Here is a 17,943-nt window from a genome sequence, read left to right as displayed (position 1 = left end):
ACAAGACCCCCGAAGTCGGGAGAAGAGGCCGGCGGCGGGGAGGAAGAAAGCCGGACTCCTCCGCTAGTAAAAGAGCTACAAGAAGATAGCGGAGGTGTCCGGCGAGAAGACCCCCGAAGACGGAAGACCCCCGGAGCTGTGCAATAAAATATTTTTTCCCTGTGTTGTGTTTTTTTTTGTACTTTTTTTCCACAGGTGAATGGGTAGGGGTACATTGTACCCCATACTCATTCACATAGGGGGGGGGCGGTATCCGGGGGCCCCCTTATTAAAGGGGGCTCCCGGATTCCGATAAGCCCCCCGCCCGCAGACCCCGACAACCAACGGCCAGGGTTGTCGGGAAGAGGCCCTTGTCCTCATCGACATGGGGACAAGGTGCTTTGGGGTGGGGGGGCCGCACGCCCCCCTCCCCCAAGGCACCCCCCCATGTTGAGGGCACGCGGCCTGGTACGGCTCAGGAGGGGGGGGGGCGCCCGCTCGTCCCCACCCCCTTTCCTGGCCGGCCGGGTAGCGTGCTCGGATAAGGGTCTGGTGTGGATCTGGGGGGGACCCCCACGCCGTTTTTTCGGCGTAGGGGGTTCCCCTTGGAATCCATACCAGACCTAAGGGCCTGGTATGCTCTCGGAGGGGGAACCCACGCCAAATTTTTTTCAGAAATTTGCAGTGGAGTTCCCCCTTGAGCTCATTCTCTGCTTGGCCTCGGCAAAAGTCGCCTGGCCTGGGGCGACTTGTAAGTCGTCCCAAGTCGCGCTTGAAGTCATCACAAGTCGTTTTGAAGTCGTCCCAAGTTGCGCTGTGATCTTAACTCAAGTCGTGTCCAAGTTGCCTGACTCAAGTCGCCTACAAGTCGTGTTGCCCCTGTGTGAATGGGCTCTAAATGATCCTGATCATCATAGGCCTTGTTGACTCCTCTCCAAACGAACATTTATGGTTGTGGCCAAAAAGCTAAATTTTGGTCTCATCACTCCAAATGACTTTGTTCTAGAAGGTTTGAGGCTTGTCTCTGTGCTGTTTGGCGTATTATAAGCTGGATACTTTGGGGCATTTGCGTAGTAATGGCTTTCTTCTTGTCAGGGCTGGCTTAGCCCTTCCTCCTCTGGGCTGGCCGCTCAGCTGTCGGCTAATTGCCAGCTCTCTTCTCTTTCCACAGTTACCAGCTGTTCCCGATGATGCTTGTCTGACCTGCCTATTTAAAGCCTTCCAGCTCACTCTTTCCTTTGCCTTCGCGTTGGTCACATCACTAGGAACCATCTCCTGCTGTTTGTTTCAAGACTGGCTTGCTGACATCCCTCCTGGCTTCTATCCTGATTCCAGTTGCTCTCCTTGGATCCCTGACGTCTGGACTGGCTGATTACCCGATCTGGTTTATGAAATTTGGACTGGCTGACTACCCGATCTGGCTACTGGACTCTGGCTATGCTTGACTACGCTTTTTTCTATTTACCTTTTTATTTTTATTAATAAACAAGTGTGATTTGATTGTACTTCTGTCTCTGTCTGTTTCATGGTTCCTGTCACTTCTGGCGACTCGACCATTTGGCCCATCTTTCTTCAAGTACCTCCTTATTGTGCATTTTGAAACAGCCACACCACATGTTTTCAGAGAGTCCTGTATTTCACCTGAAGTTATTTGTGGGTTTTTCTTTTCATCCCAAACAATTTTCCTGGCAGTTGTGGCTGAAATTTTAGTTGGTCTACCAGACCGTGGTTTGGTTTCAACAGAATCCCTCATTGTCCACTTCTTGATTAGAGTTTGAACACTGCTGATTGCCATTCCCAATTCCTTGGATATCTTTTTATATCCCTTTCCTGTTTTATACAGTTCAACTACCTTTTCCCGCAGGTCCTTTGACAATTCTTTTTCTTTCCCCATGACTCAGAAATTAGAAATGTCAGTGCAGCACTGGATGAAAGATACAAGGGTCTGTCAGGAGTCCAGAAACTCATTCACCTTCTATACACACAATTACAAGCAAACAGATCACAGGTGAGGATGCTTAATTTCAATAGCCATCCAAAGCAATTAGCCAACATGCAATTTGTGTGCATGTTATCAGACCAAAATCACCAGGGTATGTAAACTTTTGATCAGGGTAATTTGGGTAGTTCCTGTTGCCATTATGATTTAAAAAGAGTAAACACAGTTGATTGACAATAAATGGCTTCAGCCAAACACTAACCATGAGTGAAAGAAATATTTTTGTGTTATCATTCATATTCTCTGAAAAATGGCCAAGAAATAATCCTGCCAGGGTATGTAAACTTATAAGCACAACTGTATATCTGTAGTCCCGTGGGTCAATGTAAGAATACAAAAGGCTTGTTTGTGGTAAAGTGGTATTTAGGAGATATTCTGCACATTGTAGGCTTCTTAGATTAATCACTAAAGGGAGATTAGATGCTAGCCCCTTAGGGAATGCATTGTTTTCCATGAGTCAGCTGACTCATACATTTTGTGAGAAGATGCAGTAACGCAAAAGTCACTGCAAAGCAGAAAACAGAGGCTGTAATGACCAGACATTGCTGAACAAATGCTCATACAGTATATAATTAAAAATTATACACGGTATTTACATGTTAACACATTTTTTACATTCAGCTGGTCTGTTTTACAAGTTTACCTAAAAGCATTGAAAAGACTGTACAATTTCTTTAAATTGGTTAGGAGAGTAAAAATGGATAAACGCAAAACCCCAGACAGAGAAATAGAAAGAAACTTAAAGTGACAAATACGGGAAAAGAAAAAGGTCTGAAAAGTTTGAATTACAGTAAATTTTGGTGCCGAAACCAAAAATGCAGGATGCATTTGCCCGAAAACTGAAACTGAAAAATGACAGACTTTAAAAATATATATATATTTATATTTAATTGTATTAGGTTCGACTTTTTAATTAATATTATGTATTTAAATAAATATGAATTTATTGGCACCTTTAGCGCAAGAAAAGCTCAAGAAAAATGTATCCCTTTAAATTCTTAGTATGTCTTCACACTGGTCCGTTGCGCTTCGGATGTGGTGTTAAAAATCTTGCTTGTTGCATTTTTGGTCAGTCAAAAAAACGCACCTCCCCATTGAAATGCATTGAAAACGCAGCAAGAATGCATCAATAACGCACCTGTGTTATGTTTTTGATGTAGATTTTGAGTCACGTGACCTATAAAAAACACACCATAAGCACAGTAAAATCATGGCAAAATTGCATGCATTTTCGGTACAATTATCGGCACCTTTTTTCTCTTATCAGCAAAATTCTGATGACACCATTTTGGCTCGATATGTTTCAGAGGCCAAAATTGCAGTGCATCTCTAGTTTGAATTTATAAAATGTAGCAAAATATAGCCAGCAAAGAAGAAAGGAGAGCAATCCTAAGGCTCAATGTACACTAGAAGCTTCTAAACTTTTGAGTTTAGGAGCTTTTGGTGTTTTTTTGCCAAAGCTCCTAAACGCAACTCCATAAAAGCCTATGGGGTTGATTTACTAAAGGGAAATAGACTGTGCACTTTGCAGTTGCCCTCTGCAAGTGCAGTTCCTCCATAGCTTAGTAAATGGGGTAAAGCTTCACTTTGCCAAGGCAACCCACTCATATGCAAGGGAAATTAAAAAAAATATAATTTTTGCTTGCACATGATTGGATGATGGAAGCCAGCAGAGCTTCTGCTCATTTACTAAGCTCTGGAGCAACTGTGCTTGCAGAGTGCAACTGAACTTTGCAAAGTGCACAGTCTATTTGCCTTTGGTAAATTTGCCCCTATGTGTCCATGTACACATAGGCTTTTAGGATAGTTTAGGAGCCGATGCAGTTGGGGGAGGTTCAACCGGAAGGATCACGTTCAGGATAGGAGCAATTTGACCGCCAGCCGCAAAACGTGCGAAATCGCAGCAAAACGTATTGCATTTTTTCCATGGCCAACGGTCAAACTAGTTCAAGACGTAGTACATGAAGCCTAGGGAAGGCAAAGAACCTACAAGAGCTATAGAATCATGAGGTAAGTAGTAAGATAATCACTGGCAATTGGTATACCTCTAAGACAAGTGCCAGCAATTATTATGTTGAATTGACAATTGGCAGAGCTGGATTTTTTTGATGTCTTCAAGATAAGAAAAGTTTGAAGGAAACCCTGACCAGTGCATGAACATTAATCTGACTCTTGTTTCATCTAGTCAATAAAGTAATATCTGAAAATATTAATTACTGTGAGAGAAGCACTTTTGGCAGCAAAAGTGTGTATATTTAAAACTGGGTTTCCTGAGAACTGTTATGCAGTTGCTGTGTCTGTCCTTTTAGTTGGTCCTGGTTGTTCACATAGGTCTCTTGGTACTTGGAGAAGAAACCTAGAGAGAGAGCACCATGAGCTGGCAGCCTTGTAAATAGAACAAGATATTGTTCTATGATTTGGACAGACTTCCATTTTATGATTATAGAGGGACTTTAACTGTATTGGTATTGCTAGACAATTGTTTTTTTTTTTTAACATGCTGCCTGAATGATTTGACACTACAAATGCTGACCCTGCTTGTGGTGAGTTAGAAATTTGAACCGCTGTGTGGACTCTCACTTCTAGTACAAAGAGAGTGAAAGCAGGGCTGCTATCATCACAGTATATAATAAAGTGGTGGTAAAGTCACACATTTTATTCTTACCTATAGGCATGGCAAGCCTATAATAAGGCTTACCTGTAGGTAGAGTAAACATCTTCTACACATGTACCATTTAGGAGATATTTACTTTAGATGCAGCCAGTGACGTCACCACCGCATGCCTACTGAGCTCTGAAAGGATGCTGCTGTCCATTCAAAGTTGGGCCCCATGCGCATGCTAGCACATTATGATATTATCCTGCATGGGCCCAATTTTTTATTTTATTTTTTTTGTGGTTCACTAATGCTTTAAAGCACTATTGAATCCAAAAATAAAAATGCAATATATTGCAGCTTACCAATTCTTAAATGTGGTGGCTGCATTTATTTTCTTTTTTGAGGCTTTCCCCCTATATTTTTACCTAGTGATTTAGCCAGTAACACACTTCCTGTCTTTGGTTGTCTCCACTCTAGATGGAGGAGCAACAGAGACACCTTTGGGCAGAAGCATTGTCAATCTGAGGAGAGGGTAGTGTTACATTCACTAGAAGATCAAAGCTGAATAAATCAAAGCTGAACTCCAGCTAACATTTTATAAGCAGTTATAGTTATAGTAACCAGGTATAGTATAGTTATAGTATAGTAATAGTAACCAGGTTTTACATAAATTACAAAAGCTGACCATTGTAAGCACCCCTGTGAATTACTGACCAGATAAGTTGAAAATAAATGAAAAAAGCCTAAAAAGGAAAATAACGCAGTCACCGCATATATATATATATATTTTTTTTGGGGGGGGGGGGGGCGGGTTGGGTTTAATACTGCATTAAGCCATGATGGTGCCTAACAGTAAAAAATATGCAGCACATTCTGGCAGACAATATGCAAAGGATTGATTTCCAGAAAAATGCAAATGCCATGCTGATAGCTACTGAACAACATTCTATAGATATTCAAAGTAAAAGCAGATACTCATTTGAATGAAATGTAGAATAATCAGAAATTGTCTTCATGACACATATTTCGTAACATGCATTTTGACACCTGATATACAATGCCGAAATTTTCACAGTGATCTATTTGGAATGAATGCCGACCATAGAGCTGCTGAATACTGGAATAGCAAATACACACACGCGCGCGCACACATTCACTCACTAACACACTCACACTTATTTATATTTATTTCTTCTTGAAGCTATTACACAGCAAACTTCAATTTTTTGTGAGCTAGTCACAATCCAAACTTTGAAATTCTGGTACCTGATAAAAATGCAGCTTTCACAAGTCTTATTTTGAGAATATCCAGAATGCATATTGCGCTGCATCATCTTAGCGGCTACCCACATTTCAGAGCTGTAATTTCCAGTGGCTACCCTACAAGACACTTACCACAATCTGTAGATTAAAATACATTAAATCATAGCTTTGTGTTTACAACACATCCTTTTATAAAGATCTTGATGTTTTCTAGAGTAAACTGTGATTTTACAATACTATAACAGATTTAAAAATAATAAAACATTTAGGAAGCTACTTATTCAGTCCAAGCCAGGCACAATGCAATAGAAATGTCCTATACTTTTTCAGGTCCATTACCTACTAAGAAATAGTAGAAAGACATTTGTATAGTCATTTCTGTTGTCAACAGAAGTACATGTTCCTTGGTTCCTGTCAGTTCTAGACTGGACTAAGGTTGGCCATACATTATACACATTTCTAGTATGATTTTCCTTTAGATTTACCAAAACGATATAATAGGAGGTCAGACCTAAACACTTTCAGTTGGTATGCAATCAGGCAGGCCATTGCACTGATAGTTGAAGGGAAATCTAAAGGAAATTGAACAAGAAAATTCTATAATGTATGGTCAGCTTCAAGGCCCAACACATGCTTTGATTTTAGGACATCAATTGTGTTACGACAACCGATCGTCCGCAAATCTTACCATTAGTACTGTGCTTTCAACAGCCGATTTCACTTTTTTGTCAGACAAAAGCTGGATGTGCAGACTATAAAATTTTTGTCGGATGTGATCTAAACGTCTGATTTTAGTTCCATTGGTATGGTGTTGGTACAAAAAAAACGTAAGAGCAAGACTATGCATGCTCAGAAACGAAAGAACACATACAAAACTATTCAACACATTACATCACTTCTGACGTTATATTTCGGTATTCTGTCAAACAAAAATTCTCGTATTGTTAGTAACCTTTTCACTTTTGACATGAGAATAGCATGCCACAAAAATCGGACATTCTGACATCCGAAAATCAAAGCGTGTGTACGAGGTTTAAGTTTGAACTACACTAAGGCAATTAAAAAAACAAGTATATGGGAGGTTACATTCAATGAAAACTGCATTTCTTATCTGTAGATCTAGAAATATAGACGCTGAAATGCAGGCAAATGTCAGCTTTCCCTTTCCAACTACCAAGCATTCCTAATTATCAATGAACGAGGTCCACCAATATCCAAGCATTTTACTATTGTGTATTGTTTTAGCCTAGATACATACATTCATATTTCAGCTCAGGACTGGCAGGTGTGCTCTAAGAGAAACCTGCACTAGAGTCGGCGATCATCTCCAGCTGATATCCCGCAAGGCACTCCCAGCAGGTCCGTGCGAAGGGAATCCATACTGAAGATTCAGACACATAATCCTCACAAATAGCCTAACACACTCGGACAGCTGCATTACCTAAGCCTTGTAAGTTGTTCTACACGACTGCTTTCATAATGGGTGAGAAGATTTCCACTTTTATGTCTTTATTCAGTTTATTAGCTACTCTGATAGGTGTTCCCCCGTTTTTTACATTTTCTATTTGTCAAAGAAGAGCACTACCTATTCTCGAAAGCAAAGCTCAGATCAATCTTGAATTTTAGGGCTAGTTTACACCAGTGTTGCACACAAACATTTGGCAGGAGGTAAAGAGGCATTGTATCACCTACTCACTGCTTGCTTTAACCCCTTGAATTGCATACTAGTGCACTGCAATGCATGCATTGCATAAAGTTGCAAGGGCCCCCATTCAGTTACATGGGTCACATTTAGCTGGCAGTCCTGTCCATTAAATGCAACAGCGGGGCTCATTTTTGCCACACCTTAATGCAAAGCATCACAGCCGCGTATAAGTGCTACCACCTTGGAGGTCGGTAAAAATGGCTACAGCTGCATTTTTTTACTGTGTAAACAAGACTGACAGAAAAAACACCTTAGGCCCCTTTCACACTGACGTCCCGTTCAGGCCCGCCTGTCAGTTTTTCAGGCGGACCTGAACGGGTGCTCCATAGAGCTTTATGGAGCGTCGGATGTCAGCGGTGACATGTCCGTTGACATCCGACCCGCTCCGATCCGAAAAAGTGTAACGGAGGAAAAAGCTATTTTTCCATCCGTCTGCGGATCGGATCGGGTGACGACGGGCACTGCGGTCCGTCGTCATCCGATCTCCCATAGGGGAGAGCGGCGCTGTGACAGGTCCGTCCCTGCGCAGTGTGCAGAGACGGACCTGTCATCTCCCTGCTCAGCGGGGATCGACGGAGTGATCCCCGCTGAGCAAGCGGATATCCACGGGGCGGATCAGAACTGATCCGCCCCGTGTGAAAGGACCCTATATCTTTAAATCAACTGATTATTTTACACATCTGGCTTCTAGTAAAGGCAACCTCAAAACATTGTTTGAAAAATAGATTTTTAAGAATCTTAGAGATATATAGACTATATTTAACAATTCTCTCAAGTGTAATTAAAAATGATAAATACAATCAAATATTGTTTGAATGCATAAGGATCATGCTAACAAAGAATCTTACTGAATACAACTGCTCCTCTTAACGCTACCACTCCCGTGCTTTTCTAATAATTTTTTTCAGACAAATCTCCTAAATCAATACATATGATGATCTATAGGGAAAGTGTTCTGCTTGATGCATTTCACAAAAGCTTCCTCAGGAGTTCAAAGAATAATTAAATTATTCATAGTAACCTCTTATAGCAATCAAAAAATGAGGCCCAGAATAACCCAGCACTACACGGATGAGAGAGGAACTACCAAGGATATCCCAAAAAAGCCTGCACTCATTCAGCCCCCCAATATTTGCAGAAATACTTTCCCTTAAAATGTTGAGGTTTTTCCATGTGCCAAGTGTAGCTATTTGTCAGTGAGGAACAGTTCCTATTCTTTAGAAGACCAATCAAAGTTGAGGAGATGGGACCAAGCTTGTCTTTGAGGCCAGACTCACATCTATCTGTGTCTGCTCTTGTTTTCTTTTCTTAGTGCATTTTTTAGTGTCCCTTGTAGTTACTCTTCATGCATTTTCATTAATCTATTGAGCATCACAGTACATGAAAATGCAAGAAAAATGGGTTTGCCTGATTGCCATTTTCAAACCACACTAAGCTGCACTGCGTAGATCTGAACAGACTAGGAAAAAGTGAGAAATAAACATATTTATGTCATAGCCTATTTATTTCGTATCTCAACTTACAGTATTTATGTAAAGTTATTTATGTATTTCAGGCGGCCAATATTTTGTGATAGCATTAGCATTAGAAAATATGTCATCATATTTGTATAATGTCTTTCAGTCTCTTGTTCTCATTTGTTCCTCCATTTCAAACTGTCCCATACAGTTTGGGTATGGGTATGAACTCCTTTTTCTGGACCACTAATGTGGTATTTATGATTGCCCTTAAAATGGTTGAATCTGCTCTCCTCTAGTTCGCCCCAAAGCAGTATGCCCTCCATGAATTAGAAAAGAAAGTGGACCTCACTTTATATGAAGTAGGAGGGTAGTAAGCATTCTCCTGACTCCCTGCAATTTAACTTGCATACAGCAAACAAGGCTAGAAATGTTGAGCTTTGCTTATAGAACTTGGTTATGTAGAGGTCAACAAGTAGAAGGGGAAAAAGGGAATGGGGCAATTACTAATTGTACACTCTCATCAATATTTTGGCCAATAGGTACATCAGATGGAATACTTCTAACGTGAATATTTACAGTTCTGACCAAAAGCAAGTGTTCTGATGGCAACTCAAAATTTTAGATTCCCCACCACTTTTAGTCTAAGTGACAATGGGCACTTGAAGAGTGAAAATTCCCCCATTGGGGACACAGAAATAAAAAAAGGACAGTGATATAACCTCTTACAACACCAGCACAAACATTTAGCCTTTAGATACATATAGAGAATATGAATACATCTAACCATCTGTTGCCACCCATAGAAATCAGATAAAAGTCAATCAACTTTTCCCCTGAGGGTTGTCTGTGGGGGAGGGTAGAAAAAAGGATTGTGTATATACATCTGATGTCTTCAGAAGGGCATATTAACGCAAGTTACCAATGTGAAATCCAAACTTAAAGCGGAGTTCCAGGCTTTTTTTTGTTTATTAAAAGTCAGCAGCTACAAAAAGTGTCCCACTCAAACCATCACCCACTCCCCCACCAAAAAAATGAATGTGGCATGAAAGGGGGCAAGGAGTGCTTGAAGCAGAAGTTCCACTTTTGGGTGAAACTCCGCTTTAATGTTTTTATTATCCAAGCAAGTTTGAGATTATAAGATTGCCATCATCAATGTCCCAAAGGCACACAGCAGAATCCTGGTCAAGAAAATGGAAAAGGTTTGTCTGTTCTTTGTGTTCCTAGTCATTTTATCTGCATGCTAGGGGAAAAACATGTTTTAATCATGAGGCGGTATTTATTATGCTCGTACGCGAGTAGATTGGTAATACCACTTTTACCTTAGATAAAATTCCTTATGGTTCAATTTGCACAGCGATCAGGCGTTCCTCTGCTAAAAGACATACTGATAAATGAAATGCTGTAACCCAGCCTCCATCAGTTAAAACGAGAAGATAACAAGAGCTTTGGACTGAACAAACTTGGCACCTGCAGTAGAGTTCCCCAGTGAATCAGGTGCTTGTGTGAACCGGGCATCTCCAAGCATTTGTGCCTTGTAGAAATGGGGCCACCTAGTCCCAGAAATGCAATGCTCCCACTGTGTAGAATGCTTTCATGATGCCTCACTGTCATCTCCTTGCAGTTCCTTTCATTGTAACAAAGGCTGAAATTTACCATCTGAAAGCAGAAAAGGAAAAACTTCCCGGACTGCACACAGTAAACAGAATAGGTATGGGAAACAAAGCGTTCAAAAGGCTGGATAATTTAACTTTCCGTAATTTAGAGGAGAGATTCACTAAGAATTTAAAAATAGTGAAGCTTGAAATTTTGCTGTAAGATAATATACAATACAGTATACAATAACTCAATTAATGGATACTTAAAAGGACAATATAGCCTTTATCAAAATTATCCTAGAAAATATGTCCACCCTTCTGTATGCAGCACACTCTATATTTACCTCTGTCCCCATTCAAGCAATCTTCACTGTGCTTCCCCACCCCCAGCCATACAGCCTTTATTTTAAAAGCATCTCCACTGGACCTTCTTCATCCTGTGCATGCACACTATGAAACCATGCATTCCTATGGGGAGGCAACTGGAGGCCTCCATGTCCACAGCTTCCCATAGAAATTAATCTGGTGGTAGTAGAAAAAGACATGGTGATGGTTTCCACGGAAGCTTACAGCACTGGAAGAACGTACTGCATTAAGTAAGTTTTTTTAGTGCACATCACGGCAATGCATTCGTGTGAACTGACACCATAGAAAACAAGGCAATTTGCCTTGTCTTTGTATTGGGACTGTGCTAGGCAAGGTTTACAAGTGTATCCCAATGCAAACCAAGTTGGCCTTATAGTCTGTTAAGAATCAGGCTGATAACTTATGCTCAATATAAAAAGCATGAAATCTCATAATCTGTCTACCTATTCTTGGCCCAATTATTTTAGGAACATACCATTATACTTTAAATGAAAAACTTAGCATTAAATACATCAATCTTAGCACACCTTTTTAAAGTGTAATTCATAGTAAATTTTGCTGCACCTCAAAAAAATCTAACTATCAATACACAAACTAGATATAATTCCTGCAGAAAAATATATAATTTCAAAGCAATTACAGTTTATACCCTGTTGTATATACATCCATATATTACATACTAAGAACCCTACTGTTGTTGTCATCTACAATCTCATAACTGACTACTAACGATTAAAACCTTTCCTTTACAAGATACAAAGAATGTCCAGAATCCTTCACTTCCCCACTGATTAAGTTAGAATTCACCAATCAGTAACTAAAAATCACCATGTTTCATTTTTTAGCAGCTATACAATCTCAAAGCAGGGATATACAGGTTTGTGAATGGTTGGTTCCTAATCCATGAGGAAAGCTTAGTTAAGGTGGTTGACTCCCCCAGGTAGAGAGGACAGCCAAGATAGCTAAAAATGGATCTAAAAGAGTGTTGAGGCTGTACAAAATGATGAAAGTGAATAGATTAAACTTCAGACTTTCACCCCCACTCAAGGAGGAACAAGAAACCTCAACAATTTGTCCTTTGAGCATCAGCATCACAAGAGAATGCAACTGGCGAACTACATATCTCTGTGGACCATCAGGGAAACAAATTAAATAATAATTACCATATTGTTTATTTTAAAAAGATGTCTTTGCAGAATAATTATTTTGAGATAAACTTAACTAACTCCACATATTTCATTAGAAAAGGGCTATCAAAGCTAGATATGTGTAATAATCCTTTGAAGCCATAGTAGACATAAGTAGCATCTTAAATGCACTGTCTATCAGATATTCCAACAACATGCATATAAGACCCACTAAGTTAATTTAAGTGTAAATGTTATAGATAGGTCGAGTTTAGAGCAAACCTGTCAAAAACTTGGGAAAGTCAAAGTAACCATGCGATAAAAAAAAAAGAGGATACTGTTGTTGAAAACCACATGCTTTGTCAGTATATTGAGAGATTTAGGAAGCTGATGTTATATGTAAATCTTGATGTAATCTTGTAAAAGTTTAATTTGGTTGTCTCCCACCTTCTAAGCCTTCTTACTACTCTATTAAGGTAAATGGCGGCTCTACTAACCAATAGGTAAACAGAATGGGACTGAATACGTTGAATAAGTACAGGAATACGGTATGTTTATGAATTCAGCTGCTGAAATATCTGGATCTATATTTTCTCATGTGCTTTTGCATAGTTTATAATTCTGTATGTGTGGTTTAAATAGCCCAGATTAGTGACAGGCTTTACTTCCAATATCTAACAATCAACTGATATCCAGAATGTGATGGCCCCAGTAAAACCTCTCACAAAAAGGTCTGAATATCTAGCAGATGGATCGTAAAATTCTAAAATAAAAAGGCAATATCCAAGAACCTACTCTTTACATACTAAACTCTAGTGGATGTTAGATAAAGAGTACAAATGGAGCCACTACTCCTCACCTCCATGCAGATCATTCTGTGTCCCTATTGAAAGGAACAGGTGGACAAATTATTGTAGATGTTTAACAAGTTGCTTTTATAACATCAGAAGGCGTGCAAATAAATGAGCCTTTATGTTTGCAATACACACACGGCGGCTGACCATGGAAACAGAATATGTTACAAACTAGACAAATGCAAAAATTCAAAAACAGAGCACTGCATAAACAATAGAAGACAAATTGTGCCATTATGTTTTTCAAATGCATATATCTGATTAAAAAGTTTTGTGATTTTTACACCCACGCTCCTTGCCCCCTTATGAAATCATCTCCGAAAAAAACAGGTACACAATAGAAATGTGTAGAAAATGTCCAAGATTCAGCCCTGTCTTCTGTTTTTTTTAACCACAAGCATAAAGCGTTTAAAACAGAAGATATTTAACAGTTTTACAGGGATGCCAGTTTGTTGTCTTGCTTATCAGTTTCATGCATGTATTGAGCACCATGGTTGCATTATGGACCCATAGAAACACCCAACCTCTTTGGCCAATTTTGGGATCCCTGAGGACTAAATCCTTACTTTATTTTAATTTGTGGCTAATATATTTGGAGAACAGAGACTCACATTAAGTCCGCTGCAAGAAACTCTTGAGTCCTAGGCCACTGGAGTCCATACATAACATAATCTAGTAAGACCTCTAAAATGCCACATCTGTTTTGTACATCAAACCAAAAATTAAGAAAAAAATATTGGACTTTACCAGCACAAATGGCAGCACAAATTGTTTTAGTATACAAACATAAAAAAAATGTAAACAAAATTTAACAATAAGCAACCAGGATACAAGTTCTTCCATAAGAGAAAAAAAAATAAAAAGGGCTCACAAACATTAGAAACTTGCTTTTTCCCTAGCTATTTGGCTGCTGGGATTAATCTGAGCTGGCTAGAAATTAACAGCAATTCGGAAGAAAATGAACTGCTTAAAATGCATCATTGGTCTTACTAAATTAACCTTAATAGTCTTCATTTGGACAGTACCTTGTATCGTAATGTTCCTGATCTCTAGGAAGGCTCTCTTGTCTTCCTGGTCCACAAGTCACCTTGTAGATGCATCCCACCAGATAAATTGACAAATGGAATTCTCTTTGGTTGATTCCGTGGTTTGAAGACCTCTTCAAATTATGAAGCAAGAAAAGTATCTTCAAAAGCTAAGCTACAGGCAATAAGAGCAGAGAGCTGGTCAGGTACAGTTAGGAATTAAATATAAGCCTTATAGCAGTGTACCTGCAGGCTGCTACACCGACATCAAACTGGAGTGCTGGATGAATAGAGATTTCCCCCCCTCTATCTCTTTTCTTTCTCTTGCCTATTCTGCTATCACCAAAGAGTAAAATAGAGGGCGTTTCATCTTTCACATGAAAACTTAATAATGCTGTAACAGGAGTGAGATCGACTTTCCTACTGCTATTCAAACACAAGGGGGGCAAGAGGGGGATAAAGACGGGAGCAAAATAGTTTACTATGTAGCAAGGGAGAAGGAGAAGGCACTTTACGCTTTCTCGTCCTTTGATGTTGGAGACTGTAAGACCTGAGTTTGTGAAAAATCTGAGAAATGCCGACAAAAAGGAGAAGAAAAAAGATTGTAAGGCAGATCAGGTAACATGGCACCTTAACCCAAGTCTTTCAGTAACACAATCTATAGATAAAGGAGATCTAGGGTTACTTGTACATATAGACTTTAAGCCTTTTTTTACTTGATTAGTCCAGGTTGTTTATTTTATATCATCTAATAGCTTACTTTACACCATTTGAAGATGGGAAAGGCAAGCAATGTCTTACTTTTCCCTTCTATCAGAGAGTGAAGAAGTAGACACAGATATACAATTCGCTGAAAGATCATTTCATTACCATGGCAAGTTAAACATGTCCTCAGTTGGCCACAGAATACTAGGCTGTTTGCAAGCAATACACTTGCAAATGAAAGTTTAAATCGATTCATTATTCATCGAAAAACCACTGTACTCTACTAAAATTTACAGACCTTACTGGTGATATAACAATGTGTGATCTCCATTTGGAAGTATTTTTCCCCAGTGATAAAGTGATAAAGAATACTATTTGTTTTTTAGCATTTGTATGAAGGTTCCAAAACTTTATACTATAATTTCATTGAAATGTATTTGCAAAATGCCATTGTTATTTCTACAAATCTGTAAATGGGCCCTTAAAGAATCAAAAAAATAGCTTGGAAAAGTTACACACTGAAAGTCCCCATCGACTCCTGATGTTAAGCTCTAGTCTAACTTTGCCCATTCTTGACACATTTAAACCGCAATCCAAGTCCAGAATTATAATGGGTGGCAACTGACCTATAGGAGGTGGGCCCAAGTTCATATTCAGAAAACACATTTCCCTCTGTTTCCAGGATTCTGCAAGAGATTAGAGCATGCATACAACCGGCTTTAGGGATCTGCATAGTTGGTCTGCATTCACTTACATATGTTCAGTTCAATAAAACTTTTAAATCAAACTCCTCACTATTCAATAATGACTTAAAGAATTTATAGTCAATGAAAAAATGAATGTGTTAGGTATTTGCAGATGTTTTCTAGTATACATCAAATCTCTCATTAACAATATAGTTTAGGTATGTTTCAAATCTAATTTTTCAACTTTTTTAGTGTGCCTGATCAGCCAGGATCTGAGAGAAGTATGTCTCTCCACTTTGCTTGAAGCAAACTTGTGTAAGGGTAACAAATTACAAAGTGCTACTTGGATTGGTTATCAGACACCTCCAGTGCCTTGTTGAGCACCCCAAGATGCACAAAATGAAATTTGAAGTGCTCTGTAAGGCAAAATCAGCCTCCTGGTTGCTGGTTCTGGCCCACAACATTCAACATAATGCACCATTCAACTAGTTTATCATTTTGAAATGCAGCATTACAAACCCAAAGATGGGAAGGGGCATGTCACAGCTATAGACGAAGATAGCAGGCCATGTTTCTGGATTACAGAGCAAACTGGGTTTCTGGGGTCTTGGCGTGTTCTACAAGGGATCAAAATAACAAATCCAGAATAAAAGAAAGCAACAATATCTCTATATAGCAGGCACCATCTTCATCCCATGATACCTCAAAAGTGCTTTCACCACAACACTCTAAAAACCACCATCAAACCCATTATAAGGTCCCCCATCTCCCACAATGCAGCTCTTAGAACAAGGGTGCCCAACCTTTTGAAGAGCAGGGGCCACTTAAGTGAATTGATAACTGGCCGGGGGCCACAATGAACAGAGTGGGAGGATGACAGTTCCGTGTCCACAGACGCAGACCACTCTACTCTATGGGCCCTCTGATCCAATCCGATTCGCCCAGATGGAAGGGGCAGATCCCTTTCTTTTTTTTTAGGTAGGTGGGTGTAAACAGACACAAGTCCGTTTACATCTGCTGCTCCATAGAGGTGAATAGTAAGTCCAATTGGGTCGGACCAATCATGTGAAAGGGGCCTAAGGCTGCTTTCACACTGATGCGCTGCAATTTGCCCAAAGCCCCAGTGCACCGCAGTGAACCTGTGGATTTTATGCGGGTTAGCTGCAACTTGCCATAAACTTCTATTATATTCTGCAGGTGTGGTGTGCTTTCTGAAGGCGCAACAAACCTGCAGGTAATAACAGAAGTCTATGGCTCAATGCACTGCACCTGCGGATCAGCTTGAAAGCAGCCCAGTAACCACTGCAAAATAGATATATCCATATATACTGTGAATTTAGTAGTGAACTTACCTTTAATAACTGTCTTCCATTCTGGTATTGCTGGCTGTTGCTGTTCCAGGCGAAGTGCATTTGTTATCACTCCGCCTGTGACAGGAAGCGGGCACCATACAGGAAGCATTGGCTTATGTGGCTCTGCTCCGCAGCCACTTGCTTCCACTGCCAGTGGCTTCATTGACAAAACTGCTGCTCTGGGATGGCTGGTCAACAACCTGTGATCTGGGCTTGTCAACCTGCCATCTTAGAGCAGGAGGTCGAGGGCCACATCAGAGGGCTCCGCGGGCCACATGTGGCCCCCCCGGGCCACTGGTTGAGCACCCCTGTCTTAGAACCTGAGTGACAAATTCCTTGCTCCCAACACTGTCATGTGGGATCATCCCTAGCTTTATGCAAATACTGACATTTAAATTTCCAGTGTTTGCATAAGGGCAACAAGGGGAGCAATTGCATCTACTATAGAGGAAGTAAAAAATTGTCTTTTCACCAAATGCTGACAGCTTTACTTTATACTTAATTTTAAAATAAAAATGCTTCGCTCACACCACAGTTTATACTCAGCTCTATCAAATAGCAGCCAGAAGGTGGAAGCTACTGCAAGCCGACTCCTGTTAGCAATAAAATACTCAGTCATCCCAATAGCAAATGAGCCATTAAAAACCCAAGCAGTATAAGCTCTAGACAAACATACAAGGAACCTATGAAAGAAAGGAAAAAGAAAACAAAAACAGATGGTCGGCTACAAAGGACAGCCATGTGCTGAGATCTCCCATGCGACAGCTTCTAAAGAAAGCCTCATAACCTCTTAACCATCAAAAGCTGTGAGATTTATATTAAGTTAAGCACCGGTTTACTCCTAGTGTTTTCAGTGCAAAGTAAAAATACATCCGCACTAATGGTTTTTACAGGCTGACACTTTTCAAACTCCAAAAAGAAAAGAAAATAAAGTAGAAAATTCAGTATTGGGAGCCAGATTGACAATTACCTCAAACAAAACTAAATGAAATAAAAGTACCTGTCTTTCATAGGAGATAAACTGAATTTTCCTAAAGTTAATCTCTAAAAGGAAACATTTGATAGGTACGGTCATACGCACTCCTAAAAAGCTTAGGTCAGTGATTAGGCTTACCCCTCCTCTGTCTGGTTTTCCTACCATTGAAGTGGAGAAAATTGTCGTTCATTACACGTGTTGCACAATGAATTTCTTTCTCTAAGATCAAATGTATTAATATGGTATCAAGAA

At 39.9% G+C, this 17,943-nt stretch overlaps 1 protein-coding gene across 2 annotated transcripts in view; it reads right to left on the bottom strand.

Moving 5' to 3' along the window:
* The window catches only part of NTF4 (neurotrophin 4), a 199,664-nt gene that overhangs the window by 156,056 nt on the left and 25,665 nt on the right, over positions 1-17,943 (bottom strand). The window contains exon 1 of one of the 2 annotated variants that reach the window (XM_077457503.1): positions 13,973-14,190. The exons of the other annotated variant lie outside the window; for it this stretch is intronic. The gene's annotated coding sequence lies outside the window, so the exon portion shown is untranslated. Of the gene's footprint in view, positions 1-13,972; positions 14,191-17,943 lie in introns of those variants that run through there. 2 annotated transcript variants of the gene reach the window in all.

This window comes from Lithobates pipiens, unplaced genomic scaffold (assembly GCF_037356315.1).
Source record: "Lithobates pipiens isolate NorthernLeopardFrog02 unplaced genomic scaffold, aLitPip1_a1.2 Scaffold_27, whole genome shotgun sequence".
NCBI lineage: Eukaryota > Metazoa > Chordata > Amphibia > Anura > Ranidae > Lithobates > Lithobates pipiens.
The sequence above is the reverse complement of the archived record's forward strand: the minus strand, read 5'-3'. Positions and strand labels throughout refer to the sequence as shown.